Below are 26,606 nucleotides of genomic sequence, written 5' to 3'. Positions count from 1 at the left end.
TACTTCCTGACTCCAAAGGGATGGAAACACTGCTTAGAGAGATGACACAAATGCACATGAAATCATTACAAACGGAACAAACTTGTATTTAATCAAACACTAAATTGATGCTTTATGAAGGTCTCATTTTTGTTTGGGGGAGGAGTTATTCTCTCAATGTCTGAATGCTCAATAACATTCTGCCTTCCCAGTTCGCCCTGTTTTCACTTCCCTTTAAGCTGCTATGGGCTCTTTTCTTTTCGGAGATTCCACTACTAATGAATGCTTTGAAGAAATAGTATTAGTTTAGAGCGGAACAATGGTGGTCACAGGACTGTCTTGGGAGGGGTTTTGGGCTAGCTCCCATAATCTTCTTTATCACTTGTATAAAATCTCTGTATAGAGCTTTGGGCAGAACTTTGAGCAGCACACTTGATTGTCCACTTTGTATGGAAGGAAAAGTGACCTTAGGTAGAAATAGGTAGTGGTGAATGATTTGGCTAGTTTGTTCAGGGCCTGAAAGGACCAGAATGGGAAGAGTGAGGACAAGGAAGCAGGGGAAAGAGATATGTGGGCCCTATAGATGGTGGGCATCAGTATGCAGATCTGTCTGTCTTGTGGTGATGCTCAGCAAGCCTCTTTTGCAGAAGGGGATCTCAACCATCAGGTGGACAAGATGAGTAAACCTGTGGATGTCAGCCAACATTTCTTCCTGGTTATTGCAGTACCAGTGCAAGTTGGCATTCAATGGTGGCAGGAATAGAAGTATGCAAACACCTAACAGAATGGGATTCAGTTCACAAAGAGCTTATCTAGCCAGTGCTGAATGTCAGCCTCAGAGACTGATGCTAACCCCTCAGTTGAGGAAAACAGCAGCAATTTGTCCTTACCAGAGGTTACATCTACACCAAATATGAATCAACACTTCAGCATGCCTGATCTATCAATATGGGTTCTCACAACATTTCCTCAGATAAGGGACCAATTTTGCTGCAAAGGACATAGAGCAATGATTACAGGATTCACTGGTTCCACCATATATCCCATCACCCAGAAGCAGCTGGCTAGCTGAATGATGCAGTGGACTTAAAGGCTCAGTTAAGTGGCCCTCTCCGAGAACACAATCTGAAGGTTAGAGCATGGTCCTCAGTTTGGGGGTATATGCATTGAAATAAGGACTGATATATGGTGCTCTGTCCTTAATGGCTAGAAAACACAGGTCTGGTAACCAAGGAAATAGGAGTGATCCCTACATGATCATCCCCAGTGACCTATTTGTGAAATTTGTTCTTCCTATCTTCTAACCTTAGGCTCTGTTAGGTTAGAGAACATCGTTTCCAGTAAGGACTATGTCTCCACCAGCGAAGTGAGGATTCTACTGAATTTGAAGCTGGGTCTACCACCTGGCCACCTTGGACTCCTCATGCCAGTGGATCAGAAGGGAGTTATAGTAATGTTGGGGTAAGTAACTTGCTTTTCTTGAGGGGAGAGGGTTGATACTACATAATGGGAACAGGGAGGAATATGCTTACTTGTATATCTTCTATCTCTTTATTCTTCTGATTGCTGAGAGATTGCCTCTTTGTCTGATTTTCTAATTCACAAATTTATTCTTTAGCTATTCCTTCCTTTCTTTATCCCATCTTTGGTGTAGTTTTTCAGTTATTATACCTCGTATATTTTCATTTTTAATGATTTTTTATTCTTATTATTACTAATAGCTTGTTACATCTCTTTAAGTATATTTATCATGTTTACATAAAATTCTTGTTCTATCTCTTTTAACACTTTTGTTTCAAATGGTATATCTTAAAGATTTTTGGATCTTTTGAGGTAGTTTTAAATTGCACTATTATTTTTGATTTTTAATTTAGGTTTCTCTTTAAATGTTTTAATAAATAGAGTGGAAGGACCGAAGGCCAGGTCCTAGCCTAGGCTAAGTTATCCTGATACATTTAAGGGTAAGTGAGGGTCTAATGCCTGAGGGCAGATGCTTATTCCTATAGACTATCTTTCAAGGTTCTCAAACTCCTATCCACAGATCTTTCCGCCATTTAACATTAGTTCTTGTGTGTGGTGTGAAATAGAGTTTAAGTGCAGATAGGAGTCTAAGTTTAAAAAAAAATTTTTTTATGGATAGCCAATTGTTCAGTACCATTTGTTAAAAGGTATTTTCTTTGCTTTAAATTGCTTTGGTTCCTTTATCATAAACAATTTGCTTTATAAGTATGGATCTATTTCCGGCCTCTCAATTCTAGCTCATTGACCTGTTTGTCTATCTTCTTGTCAATACTATACTGTCTTGATTACCAAAGCTTTGTAATAAGTCTTGAGGTGAGGTAGTGTGAGTTCTCCAACATTGCTCTTTCTCAAAATTGTTTTGACTATTCTAGGTCCTTTGTCTTTTCATATAAATGTTAAAATCAGCTTTTCTATGATCCTTTTTCTATTCTTTTTCTATAAAAATGCTGGTCTGGCATGTGATTGGGTTGACAGCAGATCTACATACCAATTTAGGGAGAACATTCAAGCTTATAATATTAAGTATTCTGGTGCATGAACATGGGAAATGTCTCCAGTTTTCAAAATGAGCAAATTGAGGTTTAGAAAGCCTAAATGACTTGATAGGGTTATAGACCTGAAGGCAGCAGAAGCTTTTTAAATCTGTTTACAATTAATTGACTCACCAGAATGGCCTACACTCTTCTTTTCCTCTGCAAATCACATTAACTGCTACCCCATGGCATTGTAAACTTTTTTGGCTAATCTATTTCTGTCTAACACGTCTGCTTCTGCCAGATACATTTTAGACTTATCTAGAGTCAGTTGTGTTTTTTCTAGTATCTAGTTTTTGAAATAGAGTTTGTTGTTAGAATTAAATAATTTAAATAGTACACATTATAACCTAGCAATTCCATTTTTAAAAAATTTGTCCTGTCAGAGATGCACAAAATGATTTTGATATGACAATATTTATCATAGTCTTAAAATTAATACTCCCCAGTAGGAAATAGTCTAAGTGTCTCATAAAAGGAAATGATTACGAACATTTGGTATTTTTATATGATGGCTACTATTCAGCCATTATAAACCACATATTCAAAGAATGTTTAATAATATGTGGGAATTCCTATATAAAATATTTGAAGAGAAAAGCAGGATATAAAGCTATACAGCTGCTTTTTGACTTAAAGTGAGGTTACATCCTGATAAACCCATCATAAGTTGAAAATATCGTAAGAGGAAAATGGATTTAATACACCTAGCCTACCCTACTTTAAATGTGCTCAGAACATTTATACTAGCCTATGATATAAATGATTAGTTGGGCAAAATCATCTCTCAAATACTGTTTTTAGTAAGGTAACAAATATCTCACGCAATTTGTTGAATACTGTACTGAAAATGAAAAACAGTGTTTGTATGGGTACTTGAAGTATGGTTTCTTCTGAATGCGTTTCACTTCTGTAACATCATAAAATCAAAAAAAAGTAAGTCAAGGGCCATCTGTACATGTATAGAAGAATCCTGGTATTTACAGTATTCCTGAATTTGCTACTCTTGCCTGTGTAGCATCCTGTGATCTTTCTTGTTATTTCAGGGGCATATTTCCACAATCACTTCAATTCTCTGTGTAAGAGACACATATGACAAAGATGGCATACACACAAACACTGACTTTATACTCCTCCGCCCCCAGTGACTTTGTCACAAGGCAATTCTGTTGTAATTGAACCAGGGTGGGGGGTGTGATGGGGGACTGGTGTAAGTCCTGGAATCCAAAGGCACAAAGGCGTGAGAACCAGGAACTTCAATGTCCAAGGGCAGGAGGAGATGAATGTCTCAGTTCATAAAGACTGGAAAGAGGAAAATTGGTCTTTCTCTGCCTTATGTTCTATTTGAGCCCTCATTGGATTGGAGACTAAGTTTCTTTACTTAGTCTAACAATTCAAAATGCTAATCTCTTCTAGAGATACTCTCACAGGCACACCCAGAAATAATGTTTCAGCAGCTACCTGGGCATCCCTTAGCCCAGTCAAGTTGACACATAAAATTAACCACCACACCCATAAAGTGCATTCAGATCTCTGACCTCATCCTATGCCTTTTAGATGCTATTCTCTCTCCTTCCTACCATAGTTTTGATTCTGCTATGTAGTTTGTGAAAAACAATTTTCTTAATTCCCATGATTAAGGCCATTTCATGGCATTTAATTTCCCCTATGGGATCTTACCATCATTGGGTAGAACATCCAGTGTGATGTGTTTCGTACTGCAGAGCTGGCCATATAGATTTCTGTTTTTACAAGTGATGCTAGATAAATCCTGTGGCATTTTAGATAACAGCTGTATGACCCTATTGTTCACACTCAAATGATGAATTATCTTCCCCGATACAACAATGAGAAAATATCCCCCAAAATAAGCAGGACCAACTTTATCTCAGGATTCTCATATCTCCTATTCATTTGTTCATAATTTCCCAGAGAAATTAGATGTATTATTTCAATGCTTATAATATCAGAATTAGAAAGATAAAGAATCTATGCTTAGAGGAAGGTAAAAATGAAATTGGGGCATAAGTAATGCTCACACATGAAAAGAGGTGAGTTATTCAGTACAGTCACTGGCTCGATAAGACAGAAGAAACCTCATGGGTACTATCTGATAAGGACTAAGTAAAGAAACTGGCAAAGATGATTGTGAACGTTTGAATGGGACATGGTGTGGGGTAAGTGGATTTGATGCTGTATTTTCCCTACTCCTTTAGCTCTTAGGTTGTGCAAATGTCTGTTATAAAGAGAAGTATAACTACAGTATAAATTCACCAAGGAGCTATGTGGAATCCCGAAAGTGACCTGGATGTGATCCTCCGACTACATTCCATTCCTGTTCTTCCATACTGGCAGTATTCCAGGACCTGAAAAACATGACTTGCTGTGGAACTTGGCAAAATCCCCCTGGAGGAAGCTACTAGTCATTGATTTAAAGTGGACAGAAAGTCTGCTTCAAACACTTGTTTAAGCAGTTTCCCTCTTATTAATTTATTTAGTTCTTACAATGATCCAGTGAAGTGGGTATCATCATCCATCTCATTTTATGTATGAAGAAACTGGCCTAGAGGTATTAAACTATTAACAGATATAAATTCTAACCTAGAAATTCCATTTTAAAAAATTTATTCTGTCAGAGAGGGGAACAAAGATTTTAGTATGATAATATTGATTATTGTCTTATTACTAATACTCTCCATTGAGAAACAACCTAAGTGTCTCAAAAAAAAAAAAGAAATTAGTAAGAACATTTGGTATTTTTATATGATGGCTACTATTCAGCCATTATAACTTGCCTAGTTCACACAGCTAAAAGCTGTCAGAGCTGGGGTTTGAACCTAGGAATTTCTTTTTTGTAAAGTCCACACTTTTAGCTATAGCCTGTCTCCAATTATATGAGATATATCATATGATGCTAATAGCACAAAGGAAAAGTTTAAAGAAATTTATTAGCTTGCATTTTATCTGTCTATTTACAGTTGCAATGTTTTCTTCTTTCTTGAAATGACTAGTTCTCAATTTAGCAATATCCTGGGGATGAATTTAGGAATCCCATAATCCCATTGCTACGTATTTTACTTGGACTTACTACTTACAGCAAAAGACTAAAAATACAATAGGGCAAGATACATTATTCTCTGTTGTTAAGCCATGTAGTCCAGTGAAAAGAAAATCAAGAAATATAACCTTAATTCCTTCTATAACATTTTCCCTCATTCCTGAGCAAGCGTGGTGCTTCCAGAAAAGCAATTATATTTGCAGCTATAGGTGAAGTAACCTAGGAGAGAAATTTAGTCTGGATGCTTCCTTGTGATGCTTTGCCTGACTATTTCCTTCAAAGTTTTAGGAACCAAACTCCGGAGTCCCTTCCTCCAGGAAACCCCTTGCTCCCTCAGCTCTGCCTGATTATGTGCCACTCCTCCACACTCCCAGAGTGCTTTGCACTCTTCCGTCATTGCACTTGTACTGTAATTGTTGGTTTATATGCCGAGGAACTGAGACTGAGCCTGATGAACTGTGCATGCCCAAGAAAGTTTACTAAATGAATGGATGAGTGAATGAGGGAATGAAGAGGACAGGAGGATGGAGAGATCCAGAGTTAAATTACCATGTTTGGTTTTAAACTTTGGTGTCTTCTGAGGACAAGGACTATGCCTCATTCATAGCACCAGGCTTGGCACATTAGCCTTGTTCACTGTTCTAGGATGACTATTGTTAATATGCAAGGATGAAACTGTCACTATGTTAGATAAGGTGTATATATGAATGGTTTGCCTCAGGTGGCAGCTATGCCTTCCCAACAGCTTTTCTACCAACTCTTTTTATTCTTAGTAAAAATATCTGAAATGTTTCCAGGATGAGAGGTTGACATGTTTGACAGAATGAATTTTGGAAAGAACAACTTATGTCTGGATAATAATGAATAGCCCAGTTCATCTTGTATTAAGTCCAGGTGGAGAAGTAGTGAGAGGAGAAATTAAAAAGACAGTTGTGGAATGCTCTAATAGCCAGTCAGGCTGACTAATTTGTATTTTGTCCTGGAGACAAAAAGGAACCAAACAAAGCTGTTGAGTTATAAAATAACAAGAGCACATATTTACTATAAGAGAGATTTTTTAAAAAGACACTTAAATGAGTTTGTTATCTGTTTGAAATGTATCTTAAGGTGCTGGATTTGGTAACTCTATTGGTAACCACTTTATTTTACCTTAAGAAATGTCTCAGTGCTTGGCATATTGTAGGAACTCAATAAATATGAGTGCATGAATGACATCAGAAAATTACCTACTGCAATAAATAAATAAACAAATTCACCACCAAATATGGTGGCCTGCACCTGTAGTCCCAGTTACTTGAGAGGCTGAGGTGAGAGGATTACTTGAGCCCAGGAATTGAAACCCAGCCTGGACAACATAGCGAGACCCCCATGTCAAATGAAACAAAACAAAACAAAACAATTTTTAATAAGCCTGTTGCTATAAAAAAAAATCAGAGGAATAATGTTAATGTGTTTTTGACCAAAAAGATAGAGTAAGTAGGAAATGTAAGCTCAGTTTGATAAGCTGAAGATGAATCTGATCAGTGATATATCAAGCCAGGAAAGGAAGGACAGTATAGGGGAACAGTCAGCGAACGTTTTCTGTTGGAGCCAAATAGTAAATAATAAGCTATGCAGACCACATACTGTCTCTATTGCATATTCTTGTCTGTTTTTTCTTTTTCCTCACAACTCTTTGAAAATGTAAAAACATTCTTAGCCCAAAGACTGTATAAACACAGGCTTCATGCCAGATTTTGCCCAGGACCTCTGCTCTAGGACTTTGGGCCACTAATAAACCTTTTCTTGATTCTTCCCCACCCTTTTTGTGTATATAATGATTAATCTCTTTTTTATGGGTCATAGTAGATTTCAAATTTTGATAGGAACCCTTTAATTGTACTAAAAGTCAACATTAGTAACCTTATGAAAATACAATAAATAAATTAGTTAACCTCAGAGACAGCATCCCTCCCAAATAGGAAGCAAAGAAGCAAGAGAAATGTGGGTCTTTTAATGGTCCTCATAAAGGAGGAGGAGAAAGAGACAGAGAAGATACGAAAACAGAAAGGGCAGCATTTTACAGATGAAAACCAAGTTAACCCAGTGCTACTTATGAAAAGCTCCCAAGTGTTTAAAAAGAAAATAGGGAATTAATTGTCTTGGCTGAATTTTGACCTGGAAATAAATACTCTTTCTTCTCATCCCATCCAAACAATCCCATTTCATAGAATCATGGAATATATTTTCACAGGATGCTGTTTTATAATAAGATATTTTAAACTTATTTTATAAATCAGCTCTGAGTGAAGAAGCTGAACCACAAAACTGTGTAAGTTTGCCCCAAATCAATTCCAGTTTCACAACTTATTTCATAAAAATAGTGGACAGAAAAGAGCAACCTATCCCTTGTCATACATTTTAATAGACAGTGGGTTCACTGACCTCAACTTTTTAGAAAATGCTGTGGGCAAGAGAGAGGGTATTTTGGTCGGTGACCTTGATATTCCTCCTTGGATTGGCTGTTCAAAGAAAATAAATATAGAACTCAGATGTATTGTGGAGCTGGTCCCTTCCTTTCATCCCGTTTTGAAAATGCTGAATATATATTCTTGAGTTGGTTGACCCTTCAGGATGGTGTTGATACCCCGGAGTTTCTCTGGCCTAAAGACAGAAACAAATGAGGACTAATATGGTGAGATGCTTTAGAAGAAGCCCCCAAACAACGAATCTCTGCGGAGAGAGGTGATAGTGCTGCTGAGGGAATTTGAATTTCAAGCCCCTCCCTGGATTATTTTCTCAGTTTGAAACATTTAGAGAGGAGTGCAAACAAAATTTCTGAAAGCAAACAGCCCGAAGAACAGATTGATTATCACAAGGAATGTGGAAAAAGAGAGTGGAGGAGAAATAGAGAAAAAATATCTCCTGCTTAGAGCACTCTCCATTCTAAACTCGTTTGTTATAGAGGTTGGTGATTTTAGCTTTTCTTTTCAGTGAATGGCTCAAGTGCAGCTGTTTGTATAAATACACGGATGACCCAGGTGGTTAAGAGATAAACCATAAAGAAGTTCAAAGCTTGCATTGGAAATTTTCAAGACGCAATAGTGAGATATAACAATTTTGCATATCCTTGGTTTTTTTTTGTTTTGTTTTGTTTTCCTTTTTGAGACTGAGTCTTGCCCTGTTGCCCAGGCTGGAGTGCAATGGTGTGATCTCAGCTCACTGCAATCTCTGCCTCCTGGGTTTAAGCGATTCTCCTGCCTCAGCCTCCAGAGTAGCTGGAATTACAGGCACCCACCACCATGCCTGGCTTATTATTATTATTATTATTGAGATGGAGTCTCGCTCTGTTGCCTAGCCTGGAGTGCAGTGGTGCGATCTCGGCTCACTGCAACCCCTGCCTCCTGGGTTCAAGTGATTCTCCTGCCTCAGCTTTCTGAGTAGCTGGGATTACAGGCGCCTGCCACCACACCCGGCCAATTTTTGTATTTTAGTAGAGATGGCGTTTCACCATGTTGGCCAGGCTGGTCTCGAACTCTTGACCTCAGGTAATCCGCCCACCTCTGGCTCCAAAGTGCTGGGATTATAGGCGTGAGCCACTGCGCCTGGCCCTGAATATCCTTTTTATTAGAGAAGTATAGATTCCTGGGAAATATCTGACTTCTCATCTGTCCTTCAAAAACCATTCAAGCATAGATGATTATTGTAAAATGCCCTTAAGCAGTAAGAAGCTATAAAGCTTTATCATAATAGCTTGAGAAAATAACAGAGAATTGCTTTGAGGGTGTGGGAGATATGTCTTGAATAGAAAGGAGAAACCATAAAACAGTAAAGTCAGAAGCTGTGGAAGAGAATGTGAGCGGGAGTCCTTCCTGGCTTGGCTTCTTCCCTGCCCGTCTGGTCCTGTCACCAGCAGCGTCGCAGAGGGGGCCGTGCTTTTCTGTTGCATGTCTTATGCATGCATTTAAAATTGCATGGACTAACCGAGCCATAGTAAACCAGGCTGAGACTTGGCTAAAGTCATATAGTCCAAAGAACTCCATGGAACTAAGAGTGACCTTCCTAGAAGCTATCTAGAGCACAAAATAGTAGGTTTTAATAGCCATTAGTTCTGAAAAAAAGATCCTTTAGGATTCATTAGATATAGGATTTAAATATATTGTAATACTTTGTTCAATTTATCAATATTAACTTATTTAATTCATTTTCTTATTTCATTTACAAATGAGCTAAGTGAAGCACAGAAAAATTCAGTAATGCCCCTGAAGTCACACAGCTGATAAGTGACAGAGCCAGAATTAAAATCCAGGCATTTTGACTATAGAATTCATGCTCTAAACCAGGGCTTCTCAGCCTCGGCATTATTGATGTTTCTGTCTGAACGGTCCTTAGTTGTGGGGCTGTCCTGTGCGCTGCAGGATGTTGGCAGCATCCCTGGCCTCTACCCACGAGATACACAGCACCCACCCCTGAGTCTTGACAACCAAAAATGTCTCCAGACATTACTAAATGTTCCCTGGGAGGACAAAAACTGACCCCCTGGTTGAGAATCGCATCTCACTCTGCTGCCTATTCTTGCTCTAGAGCTCCATTTTTTGGGAAACATTTCCTAATCATCCTCCTCTGTCAAGGATGAGTCAAATGCCCCTCTGTGTTTCCATAGCATGTAATACTAATAGTTACTAATATTTACTGAGTTCTTACCATGTTCTAGATGACACTTAGTTTGTCATATGTATTTGCTTGTTTAATCCTCACAAGAAACCTACCTGGTAGGTCTTACTATTACCTATTTCTACAAATGAGAATATGGATTTACCAAAATCAAGTAATCTGGCCCAGGGTCACAGAGCCAGGAGCCCCAAACCAAGATCCACATACAAGTCTGTTGCTTTCCAGCGTGTGTGCTCTGAACCATCTGCTGTCTTCTGCTGTCAGTCCCTGGCTATATCCTGACCTCCTCTACTGGTCTGTGAGCTCTTTGAGCGCAGAGACCAGTGTGTCCCTAACACCCACCACACAGCCCAGTAAGTCACATACTCTCAGCTCCATGTTTCTTAAGCAAGTAAATAGATTAAAACCTAGTAGCCCCAAAGGGGAAGATTGTGTAAAGCACACACAATTTTCCCTCATGAGGGAGGGCTCTCATTCCATTGGCAGGAAATGGAGTGTCCAGGACCTTGATGGGCTCTGATATCAGAATTTTCTGCAGTGGGAAAACCGTAAGAATAATGTGGAATGCGTGTGTTTGAATGTTTTAAAGCATCTCTTTAAAATTCATTTAAATGGCCCGAGAGAGAGAGGACACAATTAAACAGACTGCTCATTCTTTCTAAAAATGAGAAACATACAGATCTTTAGGATTACATAAGCTCATCCTCAAATAATTTAATAAATTACATCATCCCAAATAAAATTTATAAAGCAAATATTATTTAATAAAATGTAACACAGAGGTAATAAAACTTACTAGTGTCTAGAAGTGAAACGTTATGTTGACTATTAGAGCCTCAGCACAGGAAAGGGTGTAGAGATGGCTTCTGGGCCTTCAGGACAGGGCTGTTGCCAAATGCCTCATCACACACCAACTCGTTATTCCTCCCCAAGATCCTACCTACCTCTTCCTCAGCTGACAAGTTCGAAGAAAGAACATGCACCTTGGAGCTGTCATTGACTTGAGTCTTGGCTCTGCCACTTACTATATGAGTAATATTAAGCAAATCTCCACCTCAGTGGGTTCGTTTCTTTATCTGTAAGATGGGAAAATTTGCATTATCTTTTTCTTGACTTTTTTTGCTGTGTTTTCGTAAGGTTAAAAAAGAAACATATTAGTTATGTTTTAAAAAATTATTTCCTTCTGCAGAGACTTTAATTCCATTGGCATGGGTGGAAGTGGTTACTGGATAGAATGTTTTTCAGGCAGCTTTATGAGAGCCATCATGGAGCTCTGTGTTCCTTTCTGCCCAGTTCTATTTTTGTGCTTGTCATCAATCCCCCTCCCAGTCACTATCAGTCAGAAAAAGGCATTGCTGGGGAGGGCACGAAACAACCACTTCTGGAGGCATTCATCCAAGGAGGGTTACACTGTGCTCTCTCCTGTCCCCAGCACCCACAGGTCCCAAGACTGAAGGAAATGTGATTGATGGCCTTGAGGGAACAAAGGAACCATGAAGCTTGTGAACGGACGATATCATAGAGACACAGGGAGGGGCAGTCCAGTCTCGCTTGCTTTCATGGCTTAGACCATGTGGTGGTTTATGAGCCAATTGTGTGCAGATGTGCCTTCAGGTTTTTTGTAGTCCACGCTCTTTGGGTAACTTCTTTTGCCACCATTAACTTGATTCTGGAACCATTGCTTTTGCTTGGGCAAGGTCAGTTTTGCTGCACTTAGGAACATTATACTCTCCATTTCTCTTACCCTTCCCTGCTTTCTGCCTCACGTCATTCAGCATGAACTGGGGATCTATTTGAATTTTTAAAAGGGAGGTTTTACAACTTCTTTTCATGTCTAAGTACAGCACTCTGTTTTAGTGGGAGGATCTACAGCAGACTAGGAAATGGGCTAAGAGTCTTTGTGTCTGAAGAGATGGAAAATCAGCTGTATATATTGCTGGAATTATAGAAATTATGTTTCTAATTTCACATATACTGCTGTTTTTCTCAATAGAAGTTAAAGAATGTGTTTACCATATTGCTCAACCCTCATTATTAGGACTTTTGGAATCTTAAAAAATTCTCTATATTGTGATTTTTTTCAGAAGATATGGAGAAAGATCTTTCTTTTCTGGGAGATAATGATAAAAGGTATTTGCATTCACACACATGTACATACTCAGACAAAGCCTGCCACACAGTGTGTATCCAGGCCTTGGAATGGAGTCACTTCTCTCCAAGTAAAAATTTTTTCTTCCCAAGAGAACATTCACTGTTACTGTCCTCAACTAGGAGTTGAGAGAGCCAATTTTTCTCCAGTTACCAGGAGACTTGAACAAATTTCCTATTTATTTTCACATCCTGGGACTTAGAACCACCAACCTCTAGAGAAAGGAAAGAAGAGAACATTGTGAAAAACTGTGTCACAAGGATTAACTGCCAGGCAAAGGTTTACTGGCTCTTATTTCTTCCAATCTTATCGGAGAATTAGCAATCCAGACAAAGTCTAGGAATGCACCTGGGTTTTGTTTGTAGTTTTCATTCTGTGGGTTGTGACTGGTTAGCAAGTATTGAAGTCTACTTAGCCTGACTCACTTTGGTCACGTGACTTCTCTGGATGGAGATTCTGAAGGCATAGCTGATTGAAGACACCCAGCCCAGACTAAGAAGCTGACTCCCATTTGATTAGATGTCCCAATTTCTATAGGCATATCTCTGACAGCGTTTTTCAACTTGAGGTTGTGGTTCATTGTTTGTTAAATTCATTTAGTAGTTGACAACTATGTTTTAAAAATGATAAAATAGAATACAATGGGTCGTTATACAAAATATCAGAGTGCATCATACAGAGCAAGGATAGGTATTAGTTTATGAAACTTTCAGTTTACACACACACGCACACACACATGAAAACACACATATATGTATTTGTGCACTCAGTCTCAATGTAAAATGTATTTCCAGTTATGGGTCCCAATATAAACAAATGATAAAATCAGATGGGACAGGGAAGAAGATGCAAAAAATGTCCTTACTAGGCTAGCAACTCTTTAGGCTCCCCAAGCCCACTTTCAAATTTGTAGTCTTCTTTTTATAGACTGGTGGTGGATGATGCATTAGAGGTTACAGGCTTAGTTTTTCTGTTTTATAACTAAGTTCCAAGAGGAAGGCACTTAGTACCTTACTTCTCTCCTGTTACTTTCAGAATTGAGGTCTTAGATGCATTTTTCAGACAACAGAAATACAGAGACTATGCGAGGCAGCAGTACAAAATAAACAAAACTCTTGGAATAGCTACCTGGTGGGGCAATTTTATAATGTCCTAGTAACTGCTTTCTCCAAAGAAGGGAAGAGCCACTTTTCGAAGACAAGTAGAAGTGGGAATTCCTAGAGTGGCCTCCAGGAAGCTGAAAAGGACAATGTTGGATGAGAGCAAGCAGCCATTTGTGAATTCTCACCTACAATTGCCTTCCTCATAGTCCAGACCAGAATTTGAAGGTTAAATGAATCGTATTTAAGGAAACAAATTTAACTCACAGACAGGTAGAGGTGTCGACTGTGAACTCCCCAAAAAACTATCAGAAAACCTACTAGTCAAGCAAAGCTAAGTTTATAGGATCCCCTGCAGTAAAGGTGGATACCACTTTGACAGTCTTAGGAGTGTGCCAGAGGGGAGGTCAGGAGGTTATTGGAAGGACTTTGATGTTTGGGGTCAAGTGATTTAAGATGGGTCTTTCAGCCAAGGTGATGGCTCATGCCTGTAGTCCCAGCACTTTGGGAGACCAACGAGGGTGGCTCACGAGGTCAGGAGTTCAAGACCAGCCTGGCCAAGATGGTGAAACTCCGTCTCTGCTAAAAGTACAAAAATTAGCAGAGCATGGTGGCAGGTGCCTGTAATCCCAGCTACTCAGGAGGCTGAGGCAGAGAATTGCTTGAACCCAGGAAGCGGAGGTTGCAGTGAGCCGAGATAGTGCCACTGCACTTCAGCTGGGGAGACAGAGCAAGACTCTGTCTCAAAAAAAAAAAAAAAAAAAAAAGGTTCTTTCAACACAAAGAACTGATTGAGAATTGGACAAAGTTAATGGCATCATATAGTTTGGATTGTTGGGTGCAACAAAGCATGAGTTTTGAAGTGAGTCTTGGTAAGTAAACTGCTGTTTGGTTAATGAGCTGGTTACTAGGTTAGCTATCTTTTGTCTCAGTAAGAGAACTGCTTCTCCATTTAAACAAACTCTTTGTCCAGACAAACATGCTTACAGGAATGTATACAAACAATCAAATTAGTTATTGGTTATAGCCTTATTTTCCTGGGCAATACTTTTCTGGAACAAATGCTTAAGCATGTTGACTCATGAATGAAAGGGTTTACTTACCTTCATCACTGAGAAGCTGCTAAAAGTCAGAATCTCTAGCCATAAGTTCATTAGATTTTTTTTATAGATAATTTCCATCCTGTCTAGTGTTTTTGGAATGTTGGAGTCATTAATGATGTGCTGTTAGTTACTACTAGTGTTTAAAAATTAGGTGGAGAAAAAATGTGAAAGAAAAATAGTATTTGCAATGGGAAGTAGGTTGTTGAATTTTATTGATGTTTGTAAATTATTGAAAATTTCCAAATAGGATAAGGAAAATCAAGATAAAAAGGTAGTTATGAATTTTGAAACATAGTAGTATTTATAGTTTATGTATTATCCTGCAGATTGCTTTTTATCCATTAATCAGTTAAGAGATATATAAACATATACTGTAAACAATTATGTAATTACATGTAAAATATAATATTTATAAATATGTAACTATATTCATATTTTTATATGCAGTCAGTATTTTGGACTTATGATGAAATCAATACACAGCTTTATTCTTGACTCCTGCCATCTCTTTAAACTTTATCACTGGGGCTAATCCTCCCCGGCACTGGATGAAAGTTTGGCAGAACTTTTGACTGTCCTGCTTGCTCTTAGGCAACTAACATTCCTATGGTGACTTTAAGTGGCAAATCCAGGTTTACTTCTGAAATGTTGGTGATTGAGTTCTGAGATGTTGGTGTGCAGCTACAAATGTTGTAGATGGAAACTGGTAATTTTCATTCAAGTGGGTGGTTATAATTCCCATGGCTCGTATTTTAAAGGAGCAGGTCTGTCTCTAAGGGTTTGAGACGTCCTTCCTATTTCTTCTCTTGTCTTCTGATTTCCTCTGTTCTTCCCACAGTGTCTTCCCCACCTGTCTTTTCAATCTAGTCTTTAAGTGAGGGGTCAGGTGATCCACTCAACTGGTATTTTTAAAACTTATTTTCACTTCCTTTTGCTAAATCATTTTTTCCCAAATCTTTCTAAGATAAATCTTGTATCATGTCATAGAGACAGTGTAGTATGTCTGAGAATTAGCTACTAGAATTTAGAATCAGATGGATATGGGTATGAAGGCTCTGGTTCTTATTGTCTTTGTGATCCTGAGTGAGTGATTTGGCAAATAAGTGCTCAAGTTCTTCATTTGTAAGCTGGAGATAATATTTTGGAAGAATGATACAAAAAATGAGAAGTGTATGTGTGTGTGTGTCTGTGTGAGAGATAGAGAATGAATGAGAAATGCTATTTGCCTGGCATAGTACTGGTGCAGTATAGACACTATAAAAAACATTGGTATATGAAATATAAACACAATTTAGTTATTAATTCTTCTAGGAAATTACATTATTATTTGCATTTGAAGTCCACAGATAATACAAGTATAATTAATTGATCAAGTAGCTGGTGATTTAATGAATGTTTTTCTTGTCCCAGCAGTGTGCAGCAGGTAAGAGTCAAAGATTCAGCATCCCTGTTCTCATCAAGCTCCCTGTTTTGTTAGAGAAATTATACATGTGCAGAAAAACAATTAGATTATAGAACATTACAAAAGCGAGTATAATTAAAAGGTCAATTTTGTGAAACAGGTAATATTTTATAAGAACAGTGGCAAGATTGACCCATTTACCTTTAGCTGATTGTCACTTTCCTTATCATCTTATCAGGTTTTAAGAAAATCAGTAGTTGTATTTCTTAGGAAGTATTAAGCTGCAAGTAACACTATACTCAACTCAAGGTAACTAAATCAGTGAGATTTCTTCTCTCACTTAAAAGTAAGCCCAGGGTGGATAGTTCCAGGTTTGGCTATGTCAGGAGCATAACCACATTATTGAGAATCCAGCTGTATTTTCTTCTTTCTGTTCAGGCATCCTCAGGCTTGTACTCCATGAGAGTTGGCTGCCACAGCTCCAGACATCGTATCTTTCCTCCATCTCCACAGGCTGAACAATGTTCCCCCAAAAGATATCCACATCCTAATCCCTGTGTATTCATCCATTTTCACACTGCTGATAAATGCATACCCAAGACTGGGAAATTTACCAAAAAAAGAAAATGGTTTAATGGACTTGCAGTTCCATGTGGCTGGTGATGCCTCACAAACATGGTAGAAGGTGAAAGGCACATCTCACATGGTAGAAGGCAAGAGAAGAGAGCTTGTGCAGAGAAACTCCCCCTTATAGTAACCATCAGATCTTGTGAGACTTACTATCATGAGAACAGCACAGGAAAGACCTGCTCCCATGATTCAGTTACCTCCCACTGGGTCCCTCTTACAACATGTGGGAATTCAAGATGAGATTTGGGTGGGGACACAGCCAAAACCATATCATTTCACCCCTGGCCCTCCCAAATCTCATGTCCTACATTTCAAAACCAAACATTTCTTCCCAACAGTTTCCCAAAGTCTTAACCCATTTCAGCATTAACTCAGAAGTCCACAGACCAAAGTCTCATCAGAGACAAGGCAAGTTCCTTCCACCTATGAGTCTGTAAAATCAAAAGCGACTTAGTTACTTCCTAGACATAATGGGGATACAGGCATTTGGTAAATACAGCCATTCCAAATGGGATAAATTGGCCAAAACAAAGGGGCTACAGGTCCCATGTAAGTCTGAAATTAGCAGGGTAGTCAAACCTTAAAGCTCCAAAATGATCTCCTTTGACTCCATGTCTCATATCCAGGCCATGCTGATGTAAGAGGTGGGTTCCCATGGTATTGGGCAGCTCTGCCCCTGTGGCTTTGCAGGGTATAGCCTCCCTCCTGGCTGCTTTCATGGAATGGTGTTGAGTGTCTGCAGCTTTTCCAGGCACATGGTGCAAACTGTTGGTGGATCTACCATTCTGGCATCTGGAGGATGGTGGCCCTCTTCTTCTCACAACTCCACTAGGTGGTGCCCCAGTAGGGACTCTGTGTGGGTATTCTGACCCCACATTTCCCTTCCAAACTGGCCTATAGAGGTTCTCCATGAGAGCCCACCCCTGCAGCAAACTTCTGCCTGGACATCCCGGTGTTTTCTTCCATACATCCTCTGAAATCTAGGTGGAGGTTCCCAAACCTCAGTTCTTGACTTCTGTGTACCAGCAGGCTCAACACTACGTGGAAGCTGCCAAGGTTTGGGGCTTCCACCCTCTGAAGCAGCTGGGACACAGGGCACCAAGTGCCTAGGCTGCACACAGCACAGGGACCTTGGGCTCAGCCTATGAAACCATTTTTTCTTTCTAGGCCTCCAGGCTTCTGATCAGAGGGGCTGCCATGAAGATCTCTGACATGTCTGGAGACATTTTCCCCACTGTCTTGGGGATTAACATTTGACTCCTCATTACTTATGCAAATTTCTGCAGCTGGCTTGAATTTCTCCTCAGAAAGTGGGATTTTTTTTTTCTATCACAGTGTCAGGCTGCAAAATTTTCAAACACTTATGCTCTTTTTTCCTTATAAAACTGAATGCCTTTAATAGCACCCAAGTCACCTCTTGAATGCTTTGTTCCTTAGAAATTCTTCTGCTGGATACCTTAAATCATCTCTCTCCAGTTCAAGTTCCACAAATCTCTAGGGCAGGGGAAAAATGCCACCTGCCTCTTTGCTAAAACATAATAAGAGTCACCTTTGCTACAGTTCCCAAGTTCCTCATCTCCATCTGAGACCACCTCAGCACGGACCTTATTGTTCATATTACTATCAGCATGTTTTTCAAAGCCATTCGACAAGTATCTAGGAAGTTCCAGACTTTCCCATATTTTCCTATCTTCTTCTGAGCCCTCCAAACTGTTCCAATGTCTGCCTATTACCCAGTTCCAAAGTTGCTTCCACATTTTCAGGTATCTTTTCAGCAACATCCCACTCTACTGGTATCAATTTACAGTATTAGTCCATTTTCATGCTGCTGATAAAGATGTACCTGAGACGAGGCAATTTACAAAAAAAAAGAAGGTTTAATGGACTTACAGTTCCATGTGGCTGGGGAGGCCTCACAATCATGGTGGAAGGTAGAAGGCATGTCTCATATGGTGGCAGACAAGAGAAGAAAGCTTATGCAGGGAAACTCCTCTTTATAATAACCATCAGATCTCCTGAGACTTACTATCACAACAATAGCATGGGAAAGACCTGCCCCCATGATTCAGTTACCTCCCATCAGATCCCTCCCACAACATATGGGAATTCAAGATGAGATTTTGGTGGGGACACAGTCAAACTATATCACCCTGATACTTGGCAATGTTATTTTATATGGCAAAAAGGGACTTTGCAGAAGTGATTAAGGATCTTGAGATGGGGAGGTTATCCTGGGTTATCTGAGTGGTCCCTAAATGCTATCACAAGTATCTTTTTTTGTGTGTTTGTTTTCTGAGATGGAGTCTTGTTCTGTCACCAGGTTGGAGTGCAGTGGCGTGATCTCGGCTCACTGCAACCTTTGCCTCCTGGGTTCAAGCAAATTCCTTGCCTCAGCCTCCCAAGTAGCTGGGACTACAGGTGCATGCCACCATGCCCACCTAATTTTTTATCACAAGTATGTTTACAAAAAGGAGGCAGAGGAAGATTTGAGACACAGAAAAGAGAAGGCAATGTTACCACAGACAGAAATTAGAGTGATGTGGACAATAAGCAACGCCTACTGCCACAAGAAGCTGGAAGAGGCAAAGCATTGATTCTTCCCTAGAGCCCCAGAGGGAGTGTGGCCCTGCTAACAGCTTGATTTGGATCCAGTGATACTGACTTTGGATGTCTGTCCTTCACAATTGTGAGAGAATAAACATCTGTTGGTTTAAGCTGCCAAGTTGGTGGTAATTTGTTATATCAGCCATTGTAAACTAAAATGGAATGAAATGGGGCATCTCTTTGCCAGTGTTTCCATTTACAGAGAGAAAACCTTTTCCAAAAATCTGCTATAAACTTCACGGATGCTTAGGAAATAAGTATCTGGCAATTTTAGCCTCTATACTACTCTGCAAGCAAGGAAAAAATATGGTGTAATAGTTTTGGGAAAAGCAACCAATTGTGTCTTCCACTATAGCAAATAAACTGACCAATTCACAGACAGTAGGAGGGAGATGGAACTGGAACATATCATTCTGGTCAAATCCCAAAGTCAAGCATTGGAACCTACTGAATTCAAGAGTTGACTGCACTTTTACAGTGAACAGTTTCACCAGCATCAGGGTATCACATTGTCTTTTCTACCAAGTGAGTCAGTGTTCTTTTGTGAGGACGCAGATAGAGGCACTGCCAAGGAAACAGGCCTCCTTTCCCCAGGATAAGTTCTTACCCAACTTGGGTAAGAACACAAGCAAGCACACAAGCAAAGGAACACTTTTTTCTCAAGGTAGAGGTTCCTTAGCAACGTTTAACCACCACAGCATTCTATCTTCTGACTCTTGATTCTGTCTTCTGGGATGCTATCCACATGCAAAGGAGGTGTATTCTCAGCTTTCTGCTCCTTTATGGATGGCTTTCCTGAAATTCCAAATTTCTAATTCACACACAGATAGTCATCTAGAGGATCTTCCTGTTGGCTGTTCACCAGCTGATTTAAGGGAGAAGGGGATTCTTTTGTTTTGCATTCAGAGTTTAGTGCTTGTGTATTTGCCTCCCTTTTATACTAACTAAGCTGGCTGAAGATGTGAAGGTTCTGGAATAGCTCAGCTTCTGCTACAAAGAGAGGGAGAAGCCCTGCTAGGAGATCCCTATACTTAGAGCATTTGTTTGAGTTAAACATCTTTCTAATTTGACTAGTAGTCCTACACTCAAGTATATGTCTTTCATTTTTCTTTATTAATTGAAAAAATGTGGAAGGTTTTGGCTTTGGCTTACAGAGTGTTCTAAAACACAAAATCTTGTCATCTGGAAAATGCCTCTTTTTGCTACTCTCAAATAGGAATAACTTTAAAAGGAACCCACACAGAGACCATCAAGCAATGTAATGGCTGTGTGTTCCCCCCAAAATCTACAGGCAAATGCTTTTGCTGACCCACAACTTGGCACCAGTAAGGATTTGAATCTACTACTTATGGGATTGTAATTCTCCTACTGGGATGTTAATCTGATTGTTTATTAAAGCTCTGCTGACTTATTCATTTAATGTATTTGACATACTGGGCCCTTAACTTCAATATATAGCACTGGCTACATTTCAAGTGTCTAATAGCTACAGGTGGCTAGTGGCCATTGCAGTTCTAGAGTCAGTCCATTGCTGTGTCATCTGCACATTAGTAAGTCTCAAGATAGCATTTTCAGCCAGGTATTGGCATTTACAGGCAGGAGTATAGACCAGATATTTTGCAGAAGGTAAGTTTTCACTGGGCCCTTAACTTACATTAGATAGACACTTACGTACTTTGTATATTGCCTGTCTGAAGTCTATATATATGTGTGTGTTTTATGATCCTGAAATATCCCTCCTGAGAATTCTTAGGAAGAGACAGAATGTTGGAGAAAGTCACATAATAAATGTATGCTTGAGGGGAACATCTAAGATCAATACTGTAAGAACTTTAGCCTGGGCACAGTGGTTCACACCTATAATCCCAGCGTTTTGGGAGACTGAGATGGAAGACTTTTTGAGATCAGGAGTTTGAAATCAGCCTGAGCAACATGGTGAGACCCCATCTCTATTAATGAAAAACAAACAAACAACAAACAACAACAACAAAAAACTAGTTAGTGCAGTGGCTTGTGCCTATACTTTCAGCTACTTAGGAGGTTGGAGAATCATTTGAGCCCAGGACTTTAACACTGCAGTAAGCTATGATCACGCCACTCCACTCCAGCTTGAGTAACAGCATGAGACCCCATCTCTAAAAATAAAACTACAAAGTAAAACTTTGAACACCAAGGGCTGATGTTGTATATGGTTATATTTCTGTATTTCCCTCCCTCCTCTTTTGTTTGTTGTCTCTTTCTGAAGTTCTGCCTCTTTTTAGTATTGATACCTTTTCTCTTCTTACTACTTCTTTGACATAATATTGGAGCCTTGAATATGTGGGGCTGCTTTCACTGTCAGGGACACAGTTTTTAGGTAAACGTAGTAAACTAGCAAGAAGAACAAACAGAGAACATTAGAGAGGCCACAAAATTTTTCTGAATTTACACTACATAAAAAGTTATCCAGTGTGGAAAGAGACAGGATTTCAAGCCTTGAGTTAATAGAGGTTATGATCATAGCCAAAATGTATGGACTTAACATTTCAGATATTTGACTTCTAGGCTACTGACAAATATATCTGTTAGGAGTGCTTTCAGCTGCAAATAACAGAATTCCTGATCAACAGTAGCTTAAACTTGGAGAGGTTTCATGTTCTTAGGTAACAAGGAGCCTGCAGGTAGCTGGATGCTGGATTGGTTCTGCTGTTTGACAGAATTCTCAGAGATTCCACTCCACCATCCTTAGTGTACTCATGTTCAACTAAATGCTTGCTACCTCATGGACACAGATGGTTGCTGACACTGCAGACACTGAATCTTTGTTCAAGAAAGAAACATGTTCTCATTAGAAAAACAAAAGCTTTTCGAGAACTCTGTCCCCTGGGAAGCCCCAGCTACAAGAGAGGCTGGGAAAATGAGTAATTAGCTTCTTAGTCTCTAAAGTGGAGGATGTAAGAGAGAAGACACTATTGAGTTAGTGAGCAAACGATGACAGCCATAATGTGGTTCTCTAACAGCTGATATAGTAGCTGACATATATAGAGGGCTTGTGGGATGTAAGATATACAAGCATTTCACAGATATCATTTCCTGTGATCCTCATAACAATTCCTTGATTTATGTCTACTATTATTATCCCTCCATTCTTAGTTGAGAAAACTATATCTTAGAGATGTCAATTAATTTACCCAAATCACATGGGAATTCCCTTGTTGTGTTACCCTATCTCCATCATTACCAAATAGCTACCCTCATTCATAGATTCCCTTCCACATAATTTATACTTTTTTTGAAATACATGCTTTATATTTTGCTCCATAAAGGCAGAGTGATGGAGAGGAAGGAGTCAGGGTAACTTAGTTTCTGGCTTGAGAAATTCCGATAGTATGGCTCATTCCCTGAGAAAGGAAGGGTAGTTTTTGGCAGACATTATGTACATCCCATGTCAGGTGGGTTTAGTAGAGGGTACCTATTTGTCATTCAAGTGGCTCATGGTAAGAGGTGTCTGGAGTGCCGGAGAAATTTCATAGAATTGACCTATGATGTCTAAGAGATTGATGATCACAACCAAACCAGTATCACCTTCCTGAGGCTTTCTTTTCTTTAGAAATAAGAAAGTAAGCAGAAGAGATGTAGGGATGAGTAATGGATACAAGTGGCTTATTTTCTGCTCACCAGTACTGTGGGAGGAAGTTTCTGAGATGACCCGATAATGCCTGCCTCCCGATATCCCCGATTATGCCTGCCTCCTTGCATATGAACCTACTCTCCCTTGAGTGGTGTGGACCTGTGACTTGCTTCTGATTAAGAGGATAACAACAAAGGTGATGAGCTATCATTTCCATAATTATGTTACAAGCATGTAACCTCTGTCTCATTAGCAGATTTTCTCTATTTGTTTTCTTGGCTGTCATGCTTTGGTGAAGGAAATAGCCATGTTCAAGAGCCCCATGTAGCAAGAAGAGGTTCGTGTGACAAGGATCTTAGGGTGGCTGTTGGCCAACAGCTAGCAAGGAACTGAGGCCCTCAGTCCAGCAGCCTTTGAGGAACAGAATTCTGCCAACAACCTGAGTGAGCTTGGAAGTGGATCCTTTCCCAGCTGAGCTTTCAGATGAGACCCTAGCCCTGGTCACCAATATGATTGTATCCTTGTGAAAGACCCTGAAGTAGAGGACCCAGCTCAGCTGGATTCCTGACCCACAGATGTGGAGATAATAAATGTGTGTTGTTAAAACTATTACACTTATGGTAATTTATTAAATGGCAATAGATAACACATACAAACACCCAGAGTTTAGTTGAGGGATCAGGGGATAGACCCATGTGGCCATTAGCTGGGGTATATGCTTACTTAATTCAAGAGTCAAAGGAGAGCAGACTGTCTTTTACAATTCTGAAATACAGAAGGGAGATCGTTTATATTTGGAAATAAATTACCTGGTTGGTCAATTAAAACCAGAACTGAGAATCAAAGCATTTGATTCACTGGAGAAAAGAGAAAACCCTGAGAGGAATGCAGTTATATTTAGAGCAGCCTCTGAGCAGCAGCAGCTGGTGTCTGAACGAGGCCGAGACATCCTATGGGAGTGCTATATGAGCCTCGGGAGGCAGATAAACATTAGACATAACCATGCAGCAAAAGGCTGTAGATGGTGCTGAGGAAACCAGGGAATCAAGGGGAGTATCATGGAAAGTTGTCGATTTTCCTCTACTGGGATCCATAAAGAATAAAGGATCTTGTAAAATAACTTTAAAAAAATTCAAAATAGTGATTACAATCATTCAGTGTTCCTGTTCTGTGAGCAATTTCCTTTCTTTCCTTTCTCCTCTTCTATCTTACAGTAGCCATTGACACTTTTTACATTAATCTACTCAGGTTTTCATAACAAAATACCACAGTCTAAGTATTTTGCTAGACAAAAATTTACTTTCTTGTAGTTCTGGAGGTGAGAAGTCCAAGATCAAGGTGCCTTCAAGGTGAGGCTCCAGTGAGGCCTGTCTTCCTGGCTTGCCAGAGGCTGCCTGCTAGCTGTTTCCTCACATGGCCTTTTCTCTCTGTGTATGTGGAAAGAGAGCAGTCTCTGGCATCTCTTTTTCTTCTTCTTCTTTTTTTTTTTTTTTTTGAGAAGGAGTCTCACTCTGTTGTCCAGGCTGGAGTACAGTGGCGTGATCTCAACTCACTGCAACCTCTGCCTCCTGGGTTCATGGTATTCTCCTGCCTCTGCCTACCTAGTACCTGGGACTACAGGCGGCTGCCACCACGCCTGGCTAATTTTTTATATTTTTAGTAGAGACGGGGTTTCACCATGTTAGTCAGGATGGTCTGTCCGCTTCGGCCTCCCAAAGTGCTGGGATTACAGGCGTGAGCCACTGTGCCCGGCTTCTTCCTCTTCTTATAAGGACACCAGTTCTACTGGGTTAAGGCCCCACCCTTATGACCCCATTTGGCATTAATTACCTACAAAACGGCCCTGTCTCCACATATAGTCGCATTGGGGATTATGGCTTCAACATATGAATTTGGGGTTGGAGGTGGATACAATTCAGTCTGTAGTACTTTCTAACCACTAAATGCCTATAAAATGTAAGCTCAGTAAGGGCAAGGACTTGGGCTGTGTTTTTCACTGAGCTGTCCTATCTTTCCAAGGCCTGTTACAGTGCCTGGCACAGGCACATAGTAGGCCCTCAATAAATGTTTGTTGAATGAATGAATGATGGCCTCTTCTTCTCTCTGATGCTCTGAGATTGAGGAAATCTGTGAGAAAAGATCAGGTAAGGAGGCATTTTTTTTTTCATAAGAAGTAGAAAGTTTTTATGTAGTGTTGCATTTTTCAGTTTTATGATAAGATTTATAAAGATGCTCAGTCATCGCTGCCAGCTCCTGCGCCATGTCCTCCCTCTGCTCCGTGCTCCTCCGCCTGTGGCAATGGAAGAAGAGATCCCTTGCTCTTCATTGACAATGGCTCCAGCATGTGAAAAGCGGCTTTGCTGGGACAATGCCCTCTGAGCCATGTTCCCCTCCATCGTCAGGTGCCCCTGGCACCAGGGCATGATGGTGGGCATGGGCCAGAAGGACTCCTATGTGGGCGACGAGGCCCAGAGCAAGTGTAGTATCCTGACCCTGAAGTACCCCATCAAGCGCCGCATTGTCACAAACTGGGACGACATGGAGAAGATCTGGCACCACATTTTCTACAACGAGCTGCGCGTGGCCCTGGAGGAGCAGCTGGTGCTACTGACCGAGGCCCTGCTAAACCCCAAGGCCAACAGGGAGAAGATGACTCAGATCATGTTTGAGACCTTCAACACCCCGGCCATGTACGCAGCCATTCAGGCTGTGCTGATGCTCTATGCCTCTGGGCGCACCACTGGCATTGTCATGGACTCTGGAGATGGGGTCACCCACACGGTGCCCATCTACGAGGGCTACACCCTCCCTCACACCATCTTGCATCTGGATCTGGCTGGCCAGGACCTTACTGACTACCTCATGAAGATCCCCACCTAGCATAGCTACAGCTTCACCGCCATGGCCAAGCGAAAGATCGTGCGCGACATCAAGGAGAAGCTATGCTATGTCGCTCCGGACTTTGAGCAGGAGATGGCCACTGCTGCATCCTCCTCCTCCCTGGAGAAGAGCTATGAGCTGCCTGACAGCCAGGTCATCACTATCGGCAAATGAGCGGTTCCGGTGTCCGAGGCACTGTTCCAGCCTTCCTTCCTGGGCATGGAATCCTGTGGCATTCATGAAAGTACCTTCAACTCCATCATGAAGAGTGAGGTGGACATCCCAAAGACTTGTATGCCAACACAGTGCTGTCTGGTGGCACCACCATGTACCCTGGCATCACCAACAGGATGCAGAAGGAGATCACTGCCCTGGCACCCAGCACCATGAAGATCAAGATATCGTGCCCCCAGAGTGCAAGTACTCAGTGTGAATCTCTGGCTCCATCCTGGCCTCACTGTCCACCTGCCTGCAGATGTGAATTAGCAAGCAGGAGTACCACGAGTCGGGTCCCTCCATCGTCCACCGCAAATGCTTCTAAATGGACTGCAAGCAGATGCATAGCATTTCTGCATGGGTTAATTCAGAAGTATAAATTTGTCCATGGAAAATGCATATACCTTATGCTGTCCTCACGATACCGGAATAAGCCTTTGAAAAGAAATTGTCCTTGAAGCTTGTATCTGATATCAGCACTGGAGCATAGAACTTGTTGCTGATTGTAACCTTGTATTCCAGTTAACTGTTGCCCTTGGTATTTGGTTAATACCCAGTACCCTGTACATATCTTTGATTTCAACCCTTAGTACACGTGGCTTGGTCACTTCATGGCTGAGGTAAGAACGTGCTTGTGGAAGACAAGTCTGTGGCTTGGTAAGTCTGC

General features: G+C 40.4%; 1 pseudogene; it reads left to right on the top strand.

Annotated features, from left to right (window-relative positions):
* The first annotated feature begins 24,926 nt into the window (after positions 1-24,926).
* Positions 24,927-26,397, top strand: LOC106997959 (actin, cytoplasmic 1 pseudogene; annotated as a pseudogene).
* The last annotated feature ends 209 nt before the right edge of the window (positions 26,398-26,606 follow it).

The sequence above is a fragment of the Macaca mulatta genome, chromosome 4 (genome assembly GCF_049350105.2).
Source record: "Macaca mulatta isolate MMU2019108-1 chromosome 4, T2T-MMU8v2.0, whole genome shotgun sequence".
NCBI lineage: Eukaryota > Metazoa > Chordata > Mammalia > Primates > Cercopithecidae > Macaca > Macaca mulatta.
The sequence above is the reverse complement of the archived record's forward strand: the minus strand, read 5'-3'. Positions and strand labels throughout refer to the sequence as shown.